We start from the raw sequence: 17940 nt of genomic DNA on the forward strand, positions 1-17940 counted from the left end.
CTTGGTTTGTAGAGGAAATACATAGGAGACACGGTCAACACAACCAAAAATAAAGTTTATTAATGAGAAATATTATTAACATTTAAGAAAATTACTGGTAGAGATAAAATTACAACAGGACATTTACACAACATTGTCCTGCCATGACACACGTCCAATATCAGAATAAAAAAAGGCAGCAAATTGGTCCCGCATGTGACCAACTTCAGCAGTTGACCGCAGCGGGTGATGCTGGTAATCGGGCAGTGGGTGTACAACTGGTTCATCCAGTTCAATGTTGGGCCGCTCCTTAGCCATAATGTAGTTGTGCAGAACCACACAGGCTTTGACCACCTCGTCAACTGTCTCCATTTTCAGATTTATGGCTGATGCAAGAATGCGCCATTTTGATACTAGAATCCCAAAGGTACACTCTACAGTTCTTCGTGCCCTGGTCAGTCTGTAGTTAAAGATCCTTTTAGTGTGGTTCAAGTCACGACTGGAATATGGCTTCAGTAGGTTTTCACACATCTGAAAGGCCTCATCCCCAACAATAACAAATGGCATCGGTGGACCTTGACTGTTGGGGAGCGGTTGTGGCCGTGGAAAATTAAAATTTTTGCCATACACACGGCGGCCCATATCAGAGTTCTTAAAAGTCTGGGAATCGTTGCCACGGCCAAAAGCTCCAATGTCCACGGCGATGAAGCGACAGTCCGCATCGACTATCGCCATGAGCACAACAGAAAAATATTTTTTGTAATTGAAGTACTCCTATCCTGTTCTGGCTGGTTTGATAACGCGAATGTGCTTTCCATCAACCGCTCCCAAACAGTTTGGGAAATCACACACACTCCAGACTTTTTCCGCAATTTCAAGCCACATGTCCAAGGTGGGTAGTGGTATAAACTCATCCTGGAGTACATTCCACAAAGCCCGGCAGGTGTCCGCAACTATTCCGGACAGGGTGGATATTCCAAGCCAGTATTGGAAGTGGAGGGATGATAAACTCTCTCCGGTTGCAAGAAATCTATAAGAAAAACAAACAAAATAAAATTACAATCTATTCTATTTATGGTGTGTTTACGCTAAAGACAGAAAGGAAAATACCCAAAAAATACATGTCAGAAAACCCAAAATTTGGACTGTCATTGGTTTAGATTTGGAACATACCTTAATGTAACCAGCAGACGTTCCTCGGGTGGAATCGCTATAAGGAGCTGGGTGTCCTGTCTCCGTATGGCTCCTTGGACACGAGCAAGCAAATCCCGGAACGAGTCTTGCGACATCCTTGTATATTCCTGGAATTTCTCTGGGTTGGAATTAAGCTCGCCATACAGCGTGTGATAGGCTCCACGGCTCTCATGTAGTTCGATAATGGGGTGTCTCCAAAAACGCCTACGCCGTCTCCTTCTCCATCTTTCGCAATTTCTGTCTTGCTCCCAAGCAAACGCACAGGCAAGAAACAGCTTGATGCTTAAATCCAGGTTGAAATAAAAGCTCTCCATGCGAAGATCCATTAAAACACAGCATACAGGAGCAAAATCTGAAGATTTCAGCTGTTCAAGGGTCTATATATAGAGATCCCATAATACACGCCCTCTGTAGTCCCATTGGCGGCTTCTGGTTATCTAGATTTTTCTCCTGTAAAATTTGTGACCAAAAACGCAAACGCAGGAAAAAACGCATAGAAAAGCGTGCAAACGCGTTTTTTTAACCGCATGCGTCCCCGCATGCGTCTAAAAAACGCTGCGTTTGTACATGTTTCCATGCGTTTTATCCTGCACTTGCGGATGCAGATTAAACGCGGCGGATTCGAACGCTAATGTGAAACTAGCCTAAACTAAGCACATACCCGTGTGGGAGATATATCCCTATAAAAATTGAACTTTTAGGCTGTGTGCACACGTTGCTGATTGAAAACGCTATAAAACCGCAAACAAACAGCATACAATATGCATCCCATCATTTAGAATGAAATCCGCAATCTTTGTGCACATGATGCGTTTTTTTCCGCGGAAAAAACGCATCGCGGTAAAAAACGCAGCATGTTCATTAATTTTGCGGGGTTTTTTTGCGGATTTCCCACTATAAAGTGCATTGGGAAATGTCCGGAAAAAAACGCATTAAAAACGCACCAAAAACGTGGTTAAAATGCGCAAAAAACGCATGCAGATTTCTTGCAGAAAATTTCAGGTTTTACTCAGGAATTTTCTCCAAGAAATCCTGAACGTGTGCACATAGCCTTAGTATCCTAATAAGTGTCTCCATTTTGCAGAAACTGATGTCAATATGCACTCTAGGTTGCTCAGTGCACCCTTGGCGTTCTGGTGACTGACAGTACTGGTTTACCTGAGGTTTCTCTGCACACAGTACTTGCTCCAGGCAAGATATTGCTGTCAATCACCAGTGAGGAAAGTGTGGGCATGTACTATTAGTGGGTAAAATGGTGCACACCAAAGGTTGCCCTCAGCATTCCATTTAGCATATTTCAATAACCCCTTTGCCCCGAAGTCTGTTTTCACCCTACTGCCTAGGACAAATTTTACAATTCTGAACACTGTCACTTTAATAGGTCATAACTCTGTAACGCTTCAATGGATCCTACTGATTCTGATAAAGTTTTCTTGTGAAATATTGTACTTCATGATAGTGGTAAAATTTCTTTGATATGACTTGCATTTATTTGTGAAAAAAGGAAATTTCGCAATTTTCAAACTTTTAATTTGTATGCCCTTAAATCAGAGATTCATATCGCACAAAATACTTAATAAATAACATTTCCCACATGTCTACTTTACATCAACACAATTTTTAAAACATATATTTACTTTTGTTAGGAAGTTATAAGGGTTAAAAGTTGACCTGCAATTTCTCATTTTTACAACAAAATTTGCAAAGCCATTTTTTTAGGGACCACCTCACATTTGAAGTGACTTTGAGGGGCCTATATGACAAAAAATATCCAAAAGTGACACCATTCTAAAAATTGCACCCCTCAAGGTACTCAAAACCACATTCATGAAGCTTATTAACCCTTCCGGTTTTTCACAGGAATTTTTGGAACGTGGAAGGAAAAATAAACATTTACTTTTCTTTCGCAAAAATTTTCATTTAGACCTAATTTTTTTACTTTGGCAAGGGTAACAGGAGAAAATGGACCACTCAATTTTTTGTGCAATTTCTCCTGAGCATGCCGATACCCCATATGTGGGGGAAATCTACTGTTTGGGCACACGGCAGGGCTCAAAAGGAAAGGAGCCCCATTTAACTTTTTGAATGTAAAATTTGCTGGCATAATTAGTGGATGCCATGTCATGTTTGGAGAGCCCTGATGTGCCTAAATAGTGGAAACCCCCCAGAGTTGACACCATTTTGGAAACTTGACCCCTTTGGGAACTTATCTAGATGTATATTGAGCACCTTGAACTCCCTAGTTTACAAAATTAAACTGTGAAAATAACAAAAATCACACTTTTCCCAGATAAATCTTTTTTAGCTTCAAATTTTGCATTTCCATAAGGGTAACAGGAAAAATTGCTCCATACAATTTGTTGTGCAATTTCTCCTGAGTGTGCAGATATCCAATATGTGGAGGAAAACTACTGTTTGGGTGCACGGCAGGGCTTGGAAGGGAAGGAGCGCCATTTGACTTTTTGAATTTACAATTTGTTGGAATAATTAGCAGTAACCATATCAAGTTTGTAGAGCCCCTGATGTGCCTAAACAGTGGAAACCCCCAACAAGTGACACCATCTTTGAAACTAAACCCCTTAGGGAACTTATCTAGATGTGTATTGAGCACATTGAACCCCAGGTGCTTCACAGAAGTTTATAATGTTAAGCTGTGAAAATAAATAATCCCATTTTCCCCAAAAAATCTTTTTTAGCTCCAAATTTTGTATTTTCACAAGGGTAACAGGAGAAAATGGACCCCAAAATTTGTTGTGCAATTTCTCCTGAGTTCACCGATACCCCGTCGTCAAAAAATACTTTTGAGGCACAGTGCAAAGTTCCCTGCACGATTCTCCTCTATGTTGCTGTCACTACTGACAGCGGCATCAGAGGGGTTAAATGCCTGTGATCGATGCTAGCACAGATCGTGGGCGTTGCTGCGGGGTGTCAGTTCTCACACAGAGCTAATACCTGCATGCAATCACCATGGCGCTCAGCATGAGGCCGCTCGATTGTGCCCCCGTACATGTACTGCTGTTTGCGGGAACGCAGCTCCCTCAGAGCAGTATATGTACAGCGCATGTCGGGAAAGGGTTAAAGGGAACCTGTCACCAGTTTTTTAGTGTGTGATCCAATGCCATTACTTTTCTGAGTGCCTGTACTGCATTACACAAATGTGTCCAACATCCCCAGACTCTCCCTGTATGACACCAAAAATACATTTTTTCTAGTGCTGTATGTAAATGATTTTGGTCTGGTCCGGTGGGCGTCATTTCCTCGCCATCTGGAAATTAATATGTACACACAAACACAATAGGGTAGCACAGAAAAGAAGTACATAGAATAAAATGGTGGTCAGCCCACAGTATGTATCCTCAGCGGTAGCAGAGAAGAGCCTCGCTACCAGCAAAGGGAAGATTTACAAAATATCAGAAAAGATTCAATAATAACAGAAAAAAACAACTTTCCCAATGAAGAAAGAATTTAAAAAAAACAAAGAATTTTACTGTCAGAAAAAGGGGAATGGCCTGTAAATCCCAAACAGATATTATGCTAATAAATTCTGAAATAAAAACTTGCCTGTAAGTGCACTATATGAACCATTGATTCCAATGTGTGCTGTGTAAGGCCGTGTCCACATCTGCATCCTGAGTCCTGTTAGAATCATCCTTAGCAGTTTCCATACTTTCTAGCAGAAGAAATAGCGCCATAACTAGCATTGATTTTTCTAATTAAATGATTAATTGCATTGAAGTCAGTCAAATCTGTTGGATGATCATTTAACAGATTTGACCAATTAGTTAATTCCTATTTTTTGTTCCTATAATAGAACAGAAAAATATAATTTATAACAAAGATGAACAAAGTACATATAGCCTAAGTTATTAATTCTGCCAACGTATCACTGCAAAAGAAATAAGAATAGATCACAATTCTTCACTTGATAATCAGCTGGGTATACTCAATACAGAGAGCTGTATAAAGGGGTTTCTACTCCTCTGTTCTAAAAAGCATAAGGCATATTTGTATAAGGAAGGAAAATAAAATGTAACGAAAAGCATGGGGCCCAGTAGAGGGCAGTACTGCAACACACAATGACTTGAGAATTTTGGGAAATTTACAATGAACATGCCTACTAGTTTTAACAATATGCAAATTGCCTCTTCTGAGAAAAAGAGGACTTAACTCTATAGCGCCACCTGTTGGAAACACTGTGTCTGCGAATTGAGATACTGATTTGGCTTTTATCCTAAGTCATATTGCACGACTCGTTAAAGGGTTGATTGTGACTTGTAGGATCGCTACTTCCAACAGGTGGCGCTATAGAGTTAAGTCCTCTTTTTCTCAGAAGAATAAGGCTCCTTACCTTGACAAGCCAGCTGGTATGTCACTCTCCATAAGGAGAAATGTTACCCCTTAGACCCTAGTTTTAACAAAAAATTACAAAATTTATAATGGGATTATGTAATATAAGGGTAAGTTCACACTTTTTTTGCTATGATTTTGGCATGCTGGCTTTGTCTCAGAGGCCGGTTTCACACGTCAGTGGCTCCGGTACGTGAGGTGTCAGTTTTCTCACGTACCGGAGACACTGACTCACATAGACACATTAAAATCAATGTGTCTCTGCACATGTCAGCGTGTTTTCACGGACCGTGTGTCCGTTTGAAAAACACGGAGACATGTCAGTGTTCGTGGGTGCGCACGGATCACACGGACCCATTAAAGTCAATGGGTCCGTGTAAAACACGTACTGCACACGGATGCTGTCCATGTGCCGTCCGTGTGCCATGCAGGAGACAGCGCTACAGTAAGCGCTGTCCCCCCAGCGTGGTGCCGAAGCCACCAGCAGCGTTCGCTGGAGTGAAGAAATGAAAAATCATTGTTTGTTTGTTTTTTTTGTGCGGTTGAAATAAAGATCTTTGTCATCACCCCCTTCCACCCCCTGTGCGCCCGCCCGCTGGAAATAAAATACTCACCCGGCTCCCTCGATGCGTCCTCTCAGCGTCGCAGCTTCTCCTGTATGAGCAGTCACGTGAGCATAGGGGTGGAGCCGCATATTAATCACTGTAATGAGCAGTACCACGTGACCGCTCATACAGGAAGAAGTTGCGGCGCTGAGAGGAAGCAGCGAGGGAGCCGGGTGAGTATTTTATTTCCAGCGGGTGGGCGCACAGGAGGTGGGAAGGGGGTGGTGACAGGGATCTTTATTTGAAACACAAAAAAAAAATAAAAATGATTTTTCATATCTTCTCTCCAGCGAACGCTGCTGGAGAGAATAAATGAATGGCGGCTTCAGCACCAGATGCAGGGGACAGCGCTTATCTCTAGCGCTGTCTCCTGCACGGTCCGTGTGGTACCCAGTCGGCACACGGGCGGCACACGGCTGCTGCACGTGTGCCACACTGATGTGCCACGTGAGCACACGGACACGGATAACTCTGGTACCGATTTTTCCGGTACCGGAATTATCTGGACGTGTGGGACAGGCCGTATGCATGGTGATAAAGTGTTGGAAAAAAGTCCTATTCTATAGAATCTGGTTTTGGCACAAAAAAAACCACATCAAAATCTGATACCTGTGTTTTTTTTTGTTGAGTTTTTTCACCATCCAATCATTTCAATGGGTGAAAAACGCTGAAAGAAGTGACATGCTCCATTACGCAAAAAAACATGCAAAGCACAAAATCCTGATGACAAAAAAAAAAAACAAGCTGTGTGCATAAGATTTCTGAAATCTCATAGACTTTGCTGGTACTGTAAAACGCATCTGAAAATTTACAATAAAAAAACGCATAAAAAATACGCCTAGTGTGAACTTAGCCACAGAAAGCAAGAAGTGCAAAAACACCTAGTGTGAACTTAGCCTAAGGCCGGCGTCACACTAGCGAGTTTTACGGACATATGAGCGCAGAAAATACGTCCAGAAAATACGCATTGCACACGGCCCAATGATTCTTTATGGGGCAGCTCCTATCTGCCGTATATTACGCATCCGTAATATACGGCATGTTACGGGCGTAGAAAATCGCAGCATGCTGCGTTTGTCAGCGTATTGCGCAAAAAATACACCAATGAAAGTCTATGGGGGCGAGAAAATTACGGATTACATACGGACCATGCGTGTGACTTGCGAGAAATACGGACCGGTGTTCTATAGAAAAGCCGGCAATTCAGTGCGGTGTACAGTAAAATCACACTGACAGAATAGAATAGAATAGGTAGAATAAATGTGTACACATAGAATAGGTAGATATATATATATATGTCAGTGAGACACATATATATACACTCACCGGCCACTTTATTAGGTACACCATGCTAGTAACGGGTTGGACCCCCTTTTGCCTTCAGCACTGCCTCAATTCTTCGTGGCATAGATTCAACAAGGTGCTGGAAGCATTCCTCAGAGATTTTGGTCCATATTGACATGATGGCATCACACAGTTGCCGCAGATTTGTCGGCTGCACATCCCAAAGATGCTCCATACAAGGCAGGATGGATCCATGCTTTCATGTTGTTTACGCCAAATTCTGACCCTACCATCCGAATGTCGCAGCAGAAATCGAGACTCATCAGACCAAGCAACGTTTTTCCAATCTTCTACTGTCCAATTTCGATGAGCTTGTACAAATTGTAGCCTCAGTTTCCTGTTCTTAGCTGAAAGGAGTGGTACCCGGTGTGGTCTTCTGCTGCTGTAGCCCATCTGCCTCAAAGTTCGACGCACTGTGCGTTCAGAGATGCTCTTAGGCCTACCTTGGTTGTAACGGGTGGCGATTTGAGTCACTGTTGCCTTTCTATCAGCTCGAACCAGTCTGCCCATTCTCCTCTGACCTCTGGCATCAACAAGGCATTTCTGCCCACAGAACTGCCGCTCACTGGATTTTTTTTCTTTTTCGGACCATTCTCTGTAAACCCTAGAGATGGTTGTGCGTGAAAATCCCAGTAGATCAGCAGTTTCTGAAATACTCAGACCAGCCCTTCTGGCACCAACAACCATGCCACGTTCAAAGGCACTCAAATCACCTTTCTTCCCCATACTGATGCTCGGTTTGAACTGCAGGAGATTGTCTTGACCATGTCTACATGCCTAAATGCACTGAGTTGCCGCCATGTGATTGGCTGATTAGAAATTAAGTGTTAACAAGAAGTTGGACAGGTGTACCTAATAAAGTGGCCAGTGAGTGTATATGTTTATATTTAATTCAGTGCTAGATAGCAGAAAAGCCGGTAATTCAATTGCCGGCTTTTCCTATCTCCTTCACAAACCCGACATGATATGAGACATGGTTTACATACAGTAAACCATCTCATATCCCTTCTTTTATTTCATATTCCTCTTTACTAATGTAACAAGTGTCTCTGTGTAAAATTTGGTGTATCTAGCTATTAAATTAAAGGGTAAAATCCCGGAAAAAATTGATGTGGGCTCCCGCGCAAGTTTCTCCGCCAGCGTGGGAAAGCCAGTGACTGAGGGCAGATATTAATAGCCTAGGGAGGTACCATGGTTATAGGACCCCCCCCCGGCTAAAAACATCTGCCCCCAACCACCCCAGAAAAGGCACATCTGGATGGATGCTCCCTACGGGCTTCCCTGAGACGAACGGTACAAGGCGATGTGCTCACCTTGTACCGAGCGTCTCCTCCCTGCAGTCCCCAGATCCAAAAGGGCCGCAGGGCTGCATCCGGGTCCTGCAGGGAGGTGGCTTCACAGTGCCTGCTCAGAGCAGGCGCCGGGAAGCCTCCCTGCTGTGCTGTGTGATCGCCGATCTGACACAGTGCACAGCAAAGTGTCAGATCGGCAATCTGTCACTTTACTGTGATGCCCCCCCCCCCCCCCCGGGGCAAAGTAAAAATGTTTAAAAAAAATTGCATGTGTAAAAAAAAAAATCCTAAATAAATAATAATAAAAAAATATTGTTCCTATAAATACATTCCTTTAGCTAAATAAAAATAAAAAAACAATAAAAGTACACATATTTAGTATCGCCGCATCCGTAACGACCCGACCTATAAAACTGTCCGACTAGTCAACACCTTCAGTGAATACCGTAAAAAAAAAACGAGGCAAAAAACAATGCTTTATTATCATACCGCCGAACAAAAAGTGGAATTTTTTTTCGCATGTTGCGAAAAAAAGACAGAAATAAATAACCATGGTACCGCTGAAAACGTCATCTTGTCCCGGAAAAATCGAGCTGCCATACAGCATCATCAGTGAAAAAATAAAAAAGTTATAGTCCTCAGAATAAAGCGATGCAAAAATAATTATTTTTTTCTATAAAATAGTTTTTATCGTATAAAAGCGCCATAACATAAAAAAATGATATAAATGAGGTATCGCTGTAATCGTACTGACCCGAAGAATAAAACGGCTTTATCCATTTTACCAAAAGAAATTCATGAATAGCTGTTTTTTGGTCATTCTGCCTCACAAAAATCGGAATAAAAAGCGATCAAAAAATGTCACGTGCCCGAAAATGTTACCAATAAAAACGTCAACTCGTCCCGCAAAAAACAAGACCTCACATGACTCTGTGGACCAAAATATGGAAAAATTATAGCACTCAAAATGTGGTAACACAAAAAAAAGTTTTTGCAATAAAAAGCGTCTTTTAGTGTGTGACAGCTGCCAATCATAAAAATCCGCTAGAAAACCCGCTATAAATGGTAAATCAAACCCCTCCTTCATCACCCCCTTAGTTACGAAAAATTAAAAAATAAAAAAAATGTATTTATTTCCATTTTCCCATTAGGGTTAGGGTTAGGGCTAGGATTAGGGTTTGGGCTAGAGCTACAGTTAGGGTTAGGGTTGGGGCTAAAGTTAGGGTTGGGGCTAAAGTTAGGGTTGGGGCTAAAGTTAGGGTTAGGGTTTGGATTACATTTACAGTTGGGAATAGGGTTGGGATTAAGGTTAGGGGTGTGTCAGGGTTAGGGGTGTGGTTAGGGTTACAGTTGAGATTAGGGTTAGGGGTGTGTTTGGATTAAGGTTTCAGTTATAATTGGGGGGTTTCCACTGTTTAGGCACATCAGGGGCTCTCCAAATGCGACATTGCGTCCGATCTCAATTCCAGCCAATTCTGCATTGAAATAGTAAAACAGTGCTCCTTCCCTTCCGAGCTCTCCCGTGCACACAAACAGGGGTTTACCCCAACATATGGGGTATCAGCGTACTCACGACAAATTGTACAACAACTTTTGGAGTCCAATTTCTTCTCTAACCCTTGGGAAAATAAAAAATTGGGGGCGAAAAGATCATTTTTGTGAAAAAATATGATTTTTTATTTTTATGGCTCTGCATTATAAACTTCTGTGAAGCACTTGGTGGGTCAAAGTGCTCACCACACATCTAGATAAGTTCCTTAGGGGGTCTACTTTCCAAAATGGTGTCACTTGTGGGGGGTTTCAATGTTTAGGCACATCAGGGGCTCTCCAAACGCAACATGGCGTCCCATCTGAATTTCAGTCAATTTTGCATTGAAAAGTCAAATGACGCTCCTTCGCTTCCGAGCTCTGCCATGCACCCAAACAGTGGTTTACCCCCACATATGGGGTATCGGCGTACTCAGGACAAATTGTACAACAACTTTTGTGGTCCATTTTCTCCTGTTACCCTTTGTAAAATAGAACAAATTGGAGCTGAAGTACATTTATTGTGTAAAAAAGTTAAATGTTCATTTTTATTTAAACATTCCAAAAATTCCTGTGAAACACCTGAAGGGTTAATAAACTTCTTGAATATGGTTTTGAGCACCTTGATGGGTGCAGTTTTTAGAATGGTGTCACACTTGGGTATTTTCCATCATATAGACCCCTCAAAATGACTTTAAATGAGATGCGGTCCCCAAACAAAATAGTGTTGTAAAAATGAGAAATTGCTGGTCAACTTTTAACTCTTATAACTCCCTAACAAAAAAAATTTTGTTCCAAAATTGTGCTGATGTAAAGTAGATATGTTGGAAATGTTACTTATTAAGTATTTTGTGTGACATATCTCTGTGATTTAATTGTATAAAAATTCAAAGTTGGAAAATTGCGAAATTTTCAAAATTTTCGCCAAATTTCCATTTTTTTCACAAATAAACGCAGGTAATATCAAAGAAATTTTACCACTATAATGAAGTACAATATGTCACGAGAAAACAATGTCAGAATTACCGGGATCCGTTGAAGCGTTCCAGAGTTATAACCTCATAAAGGGACAGTGGTCAGAATTGTAAAAATTGGCCCTGTCATTAACGTGCAAACAACCCTTGGGGGTAAAGGGGTTAATGTCACCTTGCTATTGTAAGGTGAAATTAAGCCAGGTTAATAATGGAGAGGTGTCATTTATGACACCTATCCATTATTAATCCAATAGTACGAAATGGTTAATAAAACACACACACATTATTAAAAAGTATTTTAATGAAATAAAGACACATGGTGTTTTAATATTTTATTATACTCTTAATCCACCTGAAGACCCTTGTCACCTGAAATAAAGTTAAACAAAACAAACAACAATATTCCATACCTTCCGTCGTTCAGTCTTGTCCCACGCTGTAAATCCATCTGAAGGGGTTAACCCTTTTCTGACCTCGGACGGGATAGTATGTCCGAGGTCAGAAGCCCCGCTTTGATGCGGGCTCCGGCGGTGAGCCCGCATCAAAGCCGGGACATGTCAGCTGTTTTGAACAGCTGACATGTGCCCGTAATAGGCGTGGGTGAAATCGCGATCTGCCCGCGCCTATTAACTAGTCAAATGCCGCTGTCAAACGCAGACAGCGGCATTTAACTACCGCTTCCGGCCGGGCGGCCGGAAATGAGCGCATCGCCGACCACCGTCACATGATCAGAGGTCGGCAATGCTTCAGCATTGTAACCATAGAGGTCCTTGAGACCTCTATGGTTACTGATCCCCAGCAGCTGTTAGCACCACCCTGTGGTCGGTGCTCACAGCACACTTGTAATTCTGCTACATAGCAGCGAACATCAGATCGCTGCTATGTAGCAGAGCCGATCGAGTAGTGCCTGCTTCTAGCCTCCTATGAAGGCTATTGAAGCATGGCAAAAGTAAAAAAAAAAAGTAAAAAAAATGTGAAAAAATAAAAAAAATATAAAAGTTTAAATCACCCCCCTTTTTGCCCCAATCAAAATAAATCAATTAAAAAAAAAATCAAACCTACACATATTTGGTATTGCTGCGTTCAGAATCGCCCGATCTATCAATAATAAAAAGCATTAACCTGATCGCTAAACGGCGTAGCGGGAAAAAAATTCGAAATGCCAGAATTACGTTTTTTTGGTCGCCGCGACATTGCATTAAAATGCAATAACGGGCGATCAAAAGAATGTATCTGCGCCAAAATGCTATTATTAAAAACACCAGCTCAGCATGCAAAAAATAAGCCCTCAACCGTCCCCAGATCATGAAAAATGGAGACGCTACAAGTATCGGAAAATTGCGCAATTTTTTTTTTTTTTTTTAGCAAAGTTTGGAATTTTTTTTCACCACTTAGATAAAAAATAACCTAGTCATGTTAGGTGTCTATGAACTTGTACTGACCTGAAGAATCATAATGGCAGGTCAGCTTTAGCATTTAGTGAACATAGCAAAAAAGCCAAGTAAAAAACAAGTGTGGGATTGCACTTTTTTTGCAATTTCACCGCACTTGGAATTTCTTTCCCGTTTTCTAGTACACGACATGGTAAAACCAATGATGTCGTTCAAAAGGACAACTCGTCCCGCAAAAAATAAGCCCTCACATGGCCAAATTGACAGAAAAATGAAAAAGTTATGGCTCTGGGAAGGAGGGGAGCAAAAAAAGATCATGGAAAAGCGGGAAATCCCAAGGTCATGAAGGGGTTAAATCATTTTACACCCAGAAGTGCCCTCTGCTGGATGAACTCATATGAACTCGAGCCTGGGAATTTTTCTGAAAAGTTCCCACGCTTGAGTTCATATGAGTTCATCCAGCAGGGGGCGCATCACCACGACTCGAGGTAACTACAGTACATTCCCCTGCATTCCATTCATTCACAAAGTTTTACAGACGGGAGCACAGCTGCATTAGCAGAGCTCCTGGGTGTAAAATGATTTAACCCCTTCAGATGGATTTACAGCGTGGGACAAGACTGAACGACAGAATGTATGGAATATTGTTGTTTATTTTGTTTAACTTTATTTCAGGTGACAAGGGTCTTCAGGTGGATTAAGAGTATAATAAAATATTAAAACACCATGTGTCTTTATTTCATTAAAATACTTTTTAATAATGTGTGTGTTTTATTAACCATTTTGTACTATTGGATTAATAATGGATAGGTGTCCATTATTAACCTGGCTTAATGTCACCTTACAATAGCAAGGTGACATTAACCCTTCATTACCCCATATCCCACCGCTACTCGGGAGTGGGAAGAGAGTGGCTAAGTGCCAGAATAGGCGCATCTTCCAGATGTGCCTTTTCTGGGGCGGCTGGGGGCAGATGTTTTTAGCCTGGGGGGGTCCTATAACCATGGTACCTCTCTAGGCTATTAATATCTGCCCTCTGTCACTGGCTTTTCCACTCTGGCGGAGAAAATTGCGCAGGAGCCCACGCCCATTTTTTCCGGGATTTAACCGTTTAATTTAATAGCTAGAGACACCAAATTTTACACAGAGACACTTGTTACATTAGTAAAGAGGAATATGTAATAAAAGAAGGGATATGAGATGGTTTACTGTATGTAAACCATGTCTCATATCATGTTGGGTTTGTGAAGGTGATAGGAAAAGCCGGCAATTGAATTAGGTAACGTTCACATTTGCGTTGTTGGGCGCAGCGTCGTCGACGGATACCGACACATGCGTCATGCGCCCCTATCTTTAACATGGGGGCACATGGACATGCGCCGGTATGCGTTGTAATGCATTTCACGACGCATGCGTCATATTGACGCACAAGACAGGGCGCAGAGGACACTACTTGTAGCGTTTTTCCTGTGCCGAAAGTCCTGATCCTTACTATCTTATGACAACGCATGCGTCGCAAAATGCTGCGTTGTGTACATGCGTTGTTGGTTGCGTCGCCGACGCTGCGCCCACCAACGCAAATGTGAACGTAGCCATACCGGCTTTTCTGCTATCTAGCGCTGAATTATAAAAATATATTTTTTGTATCGCTTTATTCTGAGAGCTACAGTATAACTTTTTTATTTTTCCACTGATGGAGTTATATGGCGGCTTGTTTTTTGAGGGACAAGATGACGTTTTCAGTTATACTATTTATATTTACATTCATTTTTTTGATCGTGTTTCTTTTTCTTCAGCAGTATGATGAGAAAGCATAGCTTTTTGTTTTGCTTTTTATTTATTTTTTTTAACGGTGTTCACTGAAGGGGTTAACTAGTGGGACAGTTTTATAGGTTGGGTTGTTTCAGATGTGAGAATATTAAACATATGTACTTTTTTGTTTTTACATAAATAATTTATTGGATTAATATTTTTTATTTTTTTGTTCTTTATTTTGTGATTTTTAAAAATATTTTTACAATGTTACAATTACAGGATGGGACATCAATTTTCCACTGAAGGATCGCTGGTCTAATACTCTGAAATGCTTCTGTGTCTCTAACACAGGAAGGAGGCTACCGTCCTTGGTGAACCCGGGGCTATCTTTCGTCCTGAGGACACCATAGAGACGATCGGCACATCGCCATTGCGTTGTGCCGATCGTAGCACAGAGGGAGCTCCCTCCCTCTGTGATGTTCCTCGATGTCACTGTCATTATTAACAGCGGCAAAAACAGGTTAAGTGCTCGTGATTGGTGCTAGCTCTGATCGTGGGGGTTGCTGCAGAGTGTCAGCTCTAATATAGAACTGACATCCACATTTGATCGTTGCGGCGCTCAGCGTGAGCCCGTGTGATCATCACACCCTACATATATGGCGGTTTGCAGAAACGCAGCTCCGTATATATATGGTGCATGTCGCAAAGGGGTTGAGATCTCAGCATTCTGCACATCTTTTAATGTTCTTTTTTTTTCTTCTAGTGTAATACACTGCACAGTGGGCATTCTTGGGCATTTTTTTTTTAGCAAATATTGAAGTAAATGGGAGCTGAGCAGCAGTTCTCAAGAATGGCGACCATACAATACATAGAGCTGTGGTGTGCTCCGCACACTGTATACTTCTAGACAGCCCTGTAAATAGTTGGTAATAAAGCAGCAGCGTGTCACTGCTATTTCAGAAGTGTGGAAGACGTATGAGACCAATTTTTAAACGATAACATAATGCATTTTTTTTATTTCGGATTTGAAAAATTTTTTGGCTGCTAACATTTTAATTCCAGGAGCTAAATTCACTCAGGTAAAATCTTTTTGCTGAAATCACCACCAAATGTGCCACAGAAACTGCATGTGCAAATCTTCAACCAAACTCATAATGGGCTTTTTCTGTTGCAATTACGTTGAATGTGGACTTAAGCTGAAAATTAATTGAAATGTTGTTTTTTTTTATTTTCTGTCGAACAGCCCTAGCTCTACGGGAACACTAACTCAAAAGTAATAGTGCTACGAGTTTAGCTTTGTAGGGAAAGAATGTAGAACTTCAAGGCGATGGGAAATGAACTTTTAAACTTTTTCTGCATAGTTTGTAGGCAACATAAACATCATTGTAGTCTTACTGACAAGCTGTGAGCCCTCCTACTACACACCTAAGTGTCTGCTGATGTAGGGTGCAGCCAAGCCAAAACTAGGAGTGGAACAATCAGAGGAAAAGTATAATAGAAACACATCATCACTTCTATATTTATCGCACAATCCTGGTTTTGGCTTACAAATACTGATGTAAAATACTGACCAAATACTGAATGTGTGAACATGGCCTTAGGATAGGTGATTACTTGTTTTCACCGTAGAAGATCCATAAGTGCATATTTGCTACTGTGTAATAGTCACATGATAGGTAGGGGTTAAACACCCAAGTATTTAGTATCTATTGGAAATCATGAATCTTGCCCTCATTGATATCAGAGAGAACAACTGATCTCCATACACAACACAATCCACTATGCCAAGACCAATAATACCACGTACAAGGAACAAATATTGCCACACCGTGACCAGACTACATATTATCACCATACAGTAACCAAATAATACCACATAAAAGGAACAAATATCAGCTCAAAAAAAATACAAATTTTCTGGCATGGACTTTAAGAACAGTTTTAGACTAATTTGAGGGTGCTGAATTAAAATCTGAGCTTATAATTTCTCTATCACATCACGTTTTTGCGCTATAGGTATATAGCCCATTTTTTTTAAGAATTCCATGATAAATATAAGTAGTGTATGAAAAGTGCCGGTTTATACGGTTCACTAAGGTAAATTTAGTTTTCATTTAGTCTCCCGATAAATGTGAGAATATCTTTGTTTTCTTTGAACATGCATAATTCCCATTTGTTATTAGAACACCCTTGTTTTCTGTGCTACTGGACAATAGAGCTACAGCAGAGCATTGGGTGAAAACTGAATTGCCTCAGCGACAGAGTTTGGCATTTGGCGATAAGAATGTCATCCATGATCCTCTAGTGGATAGGAAGGACATTGTCTTTCCTCCCTTACACATAAAACTTGGATTGATGAAGCAGTTCGTCAAAGCTCTCAATCACAGTGGAGAATGTTTTAACTATATACAGTATGTTCAACTTTTCCTGGTCTTAGTGAAGAGAAGAAAAAGGCTGAAATATTTGGTGGACCTCAAATAAGAACACTTATGAGAGACCCAAATTTTATCACATCAATGAATGAGACAGAAGAAAGAGCTTGGAATGCATTTTGTAATGTGGTGCAGAATTTTCTAGGGAATAAGAAAGAAGACAACTATGAAGAGATTGTGGAAGAGCTACTAATGTCTGCGAAATCTTGGATGTAGAATGAGCATCAAGATTCACTATTTACACAGCCATTTGGACTTTTTTCCAGAGAATCTTGGGGATGTGAGCGAGCAACAAGGGGAGCGTTTTCATCAGGACATTAAAACAATGGAAGAACGGTATCGAGGCCGGTGGGACTCACATATGATGGCTGACTACTGCTGGAGCTTGGTGAGAGACAACCCAGAAGCTGTACATCACAGATCAGCCAAGAAAAGAAAGTTCAAATAACTGCCATTTGTCATTCATCTGTGTGCCATATATATGTGTTTTTATATTTTGTAGTTTAATTCTGTAAGTATATTTGATTTGCTTATCTTCTAGTCTTATCTTCTATCTTCTAGACTTTGCTAGTCTTTGACATAGACTTTGTAATCTTTGTTATTCCTTGATTAAAAATATACAATGTAGTATCGAAAATCATGTGTTTTTATCATAAAACAGAAGATAGGAGTAATTTTCATCAAAAATTGAAAATCTCGAAATCTTGATGTGATAGCCAAAAACGAAGTTCATATTTGTAATCAGCAGCCAAAATTGACTTAAAATGTTTTAAAACCTTTTGCCAGAAAAATTGCGTTGACCAGTGTTATTAATATAGAAACACAATACCAATAACACTAATATTACCTGACATTAGACTGTACATAAGAGCTCTGTATATAGTTTCAATGTACAGGTAATGCAGTGATCACCAGTGACATTATACACAGGAGCTCTGTATATAGTGTCAGTGTATAGGTAATACAGTGAATCACCAGTGACATTATGCACAGGAGCTCTGTATATAGTGTACAGGTAATACAGTGATCACCGGTGACATTATGCACAGGAGCTCTGTATATAGTGTCAGTGTACAGGTAATACAGTGATCACCAGTGAC

This window comes from Ranitomeya variabilis, chromosome 3, assembly GCF_051348905.1.
Source record: "Ranitomeya variabilis isolate aRanVar5 chromosome 3, aRanVar5.hap1, whole genome shotgun sequence".
NCBI lineage: Eukaryota > Metazoa > Chordata > Amphibia > Anura > Dendrobatidae > Ranitomeya > Ranitomeya variabilis.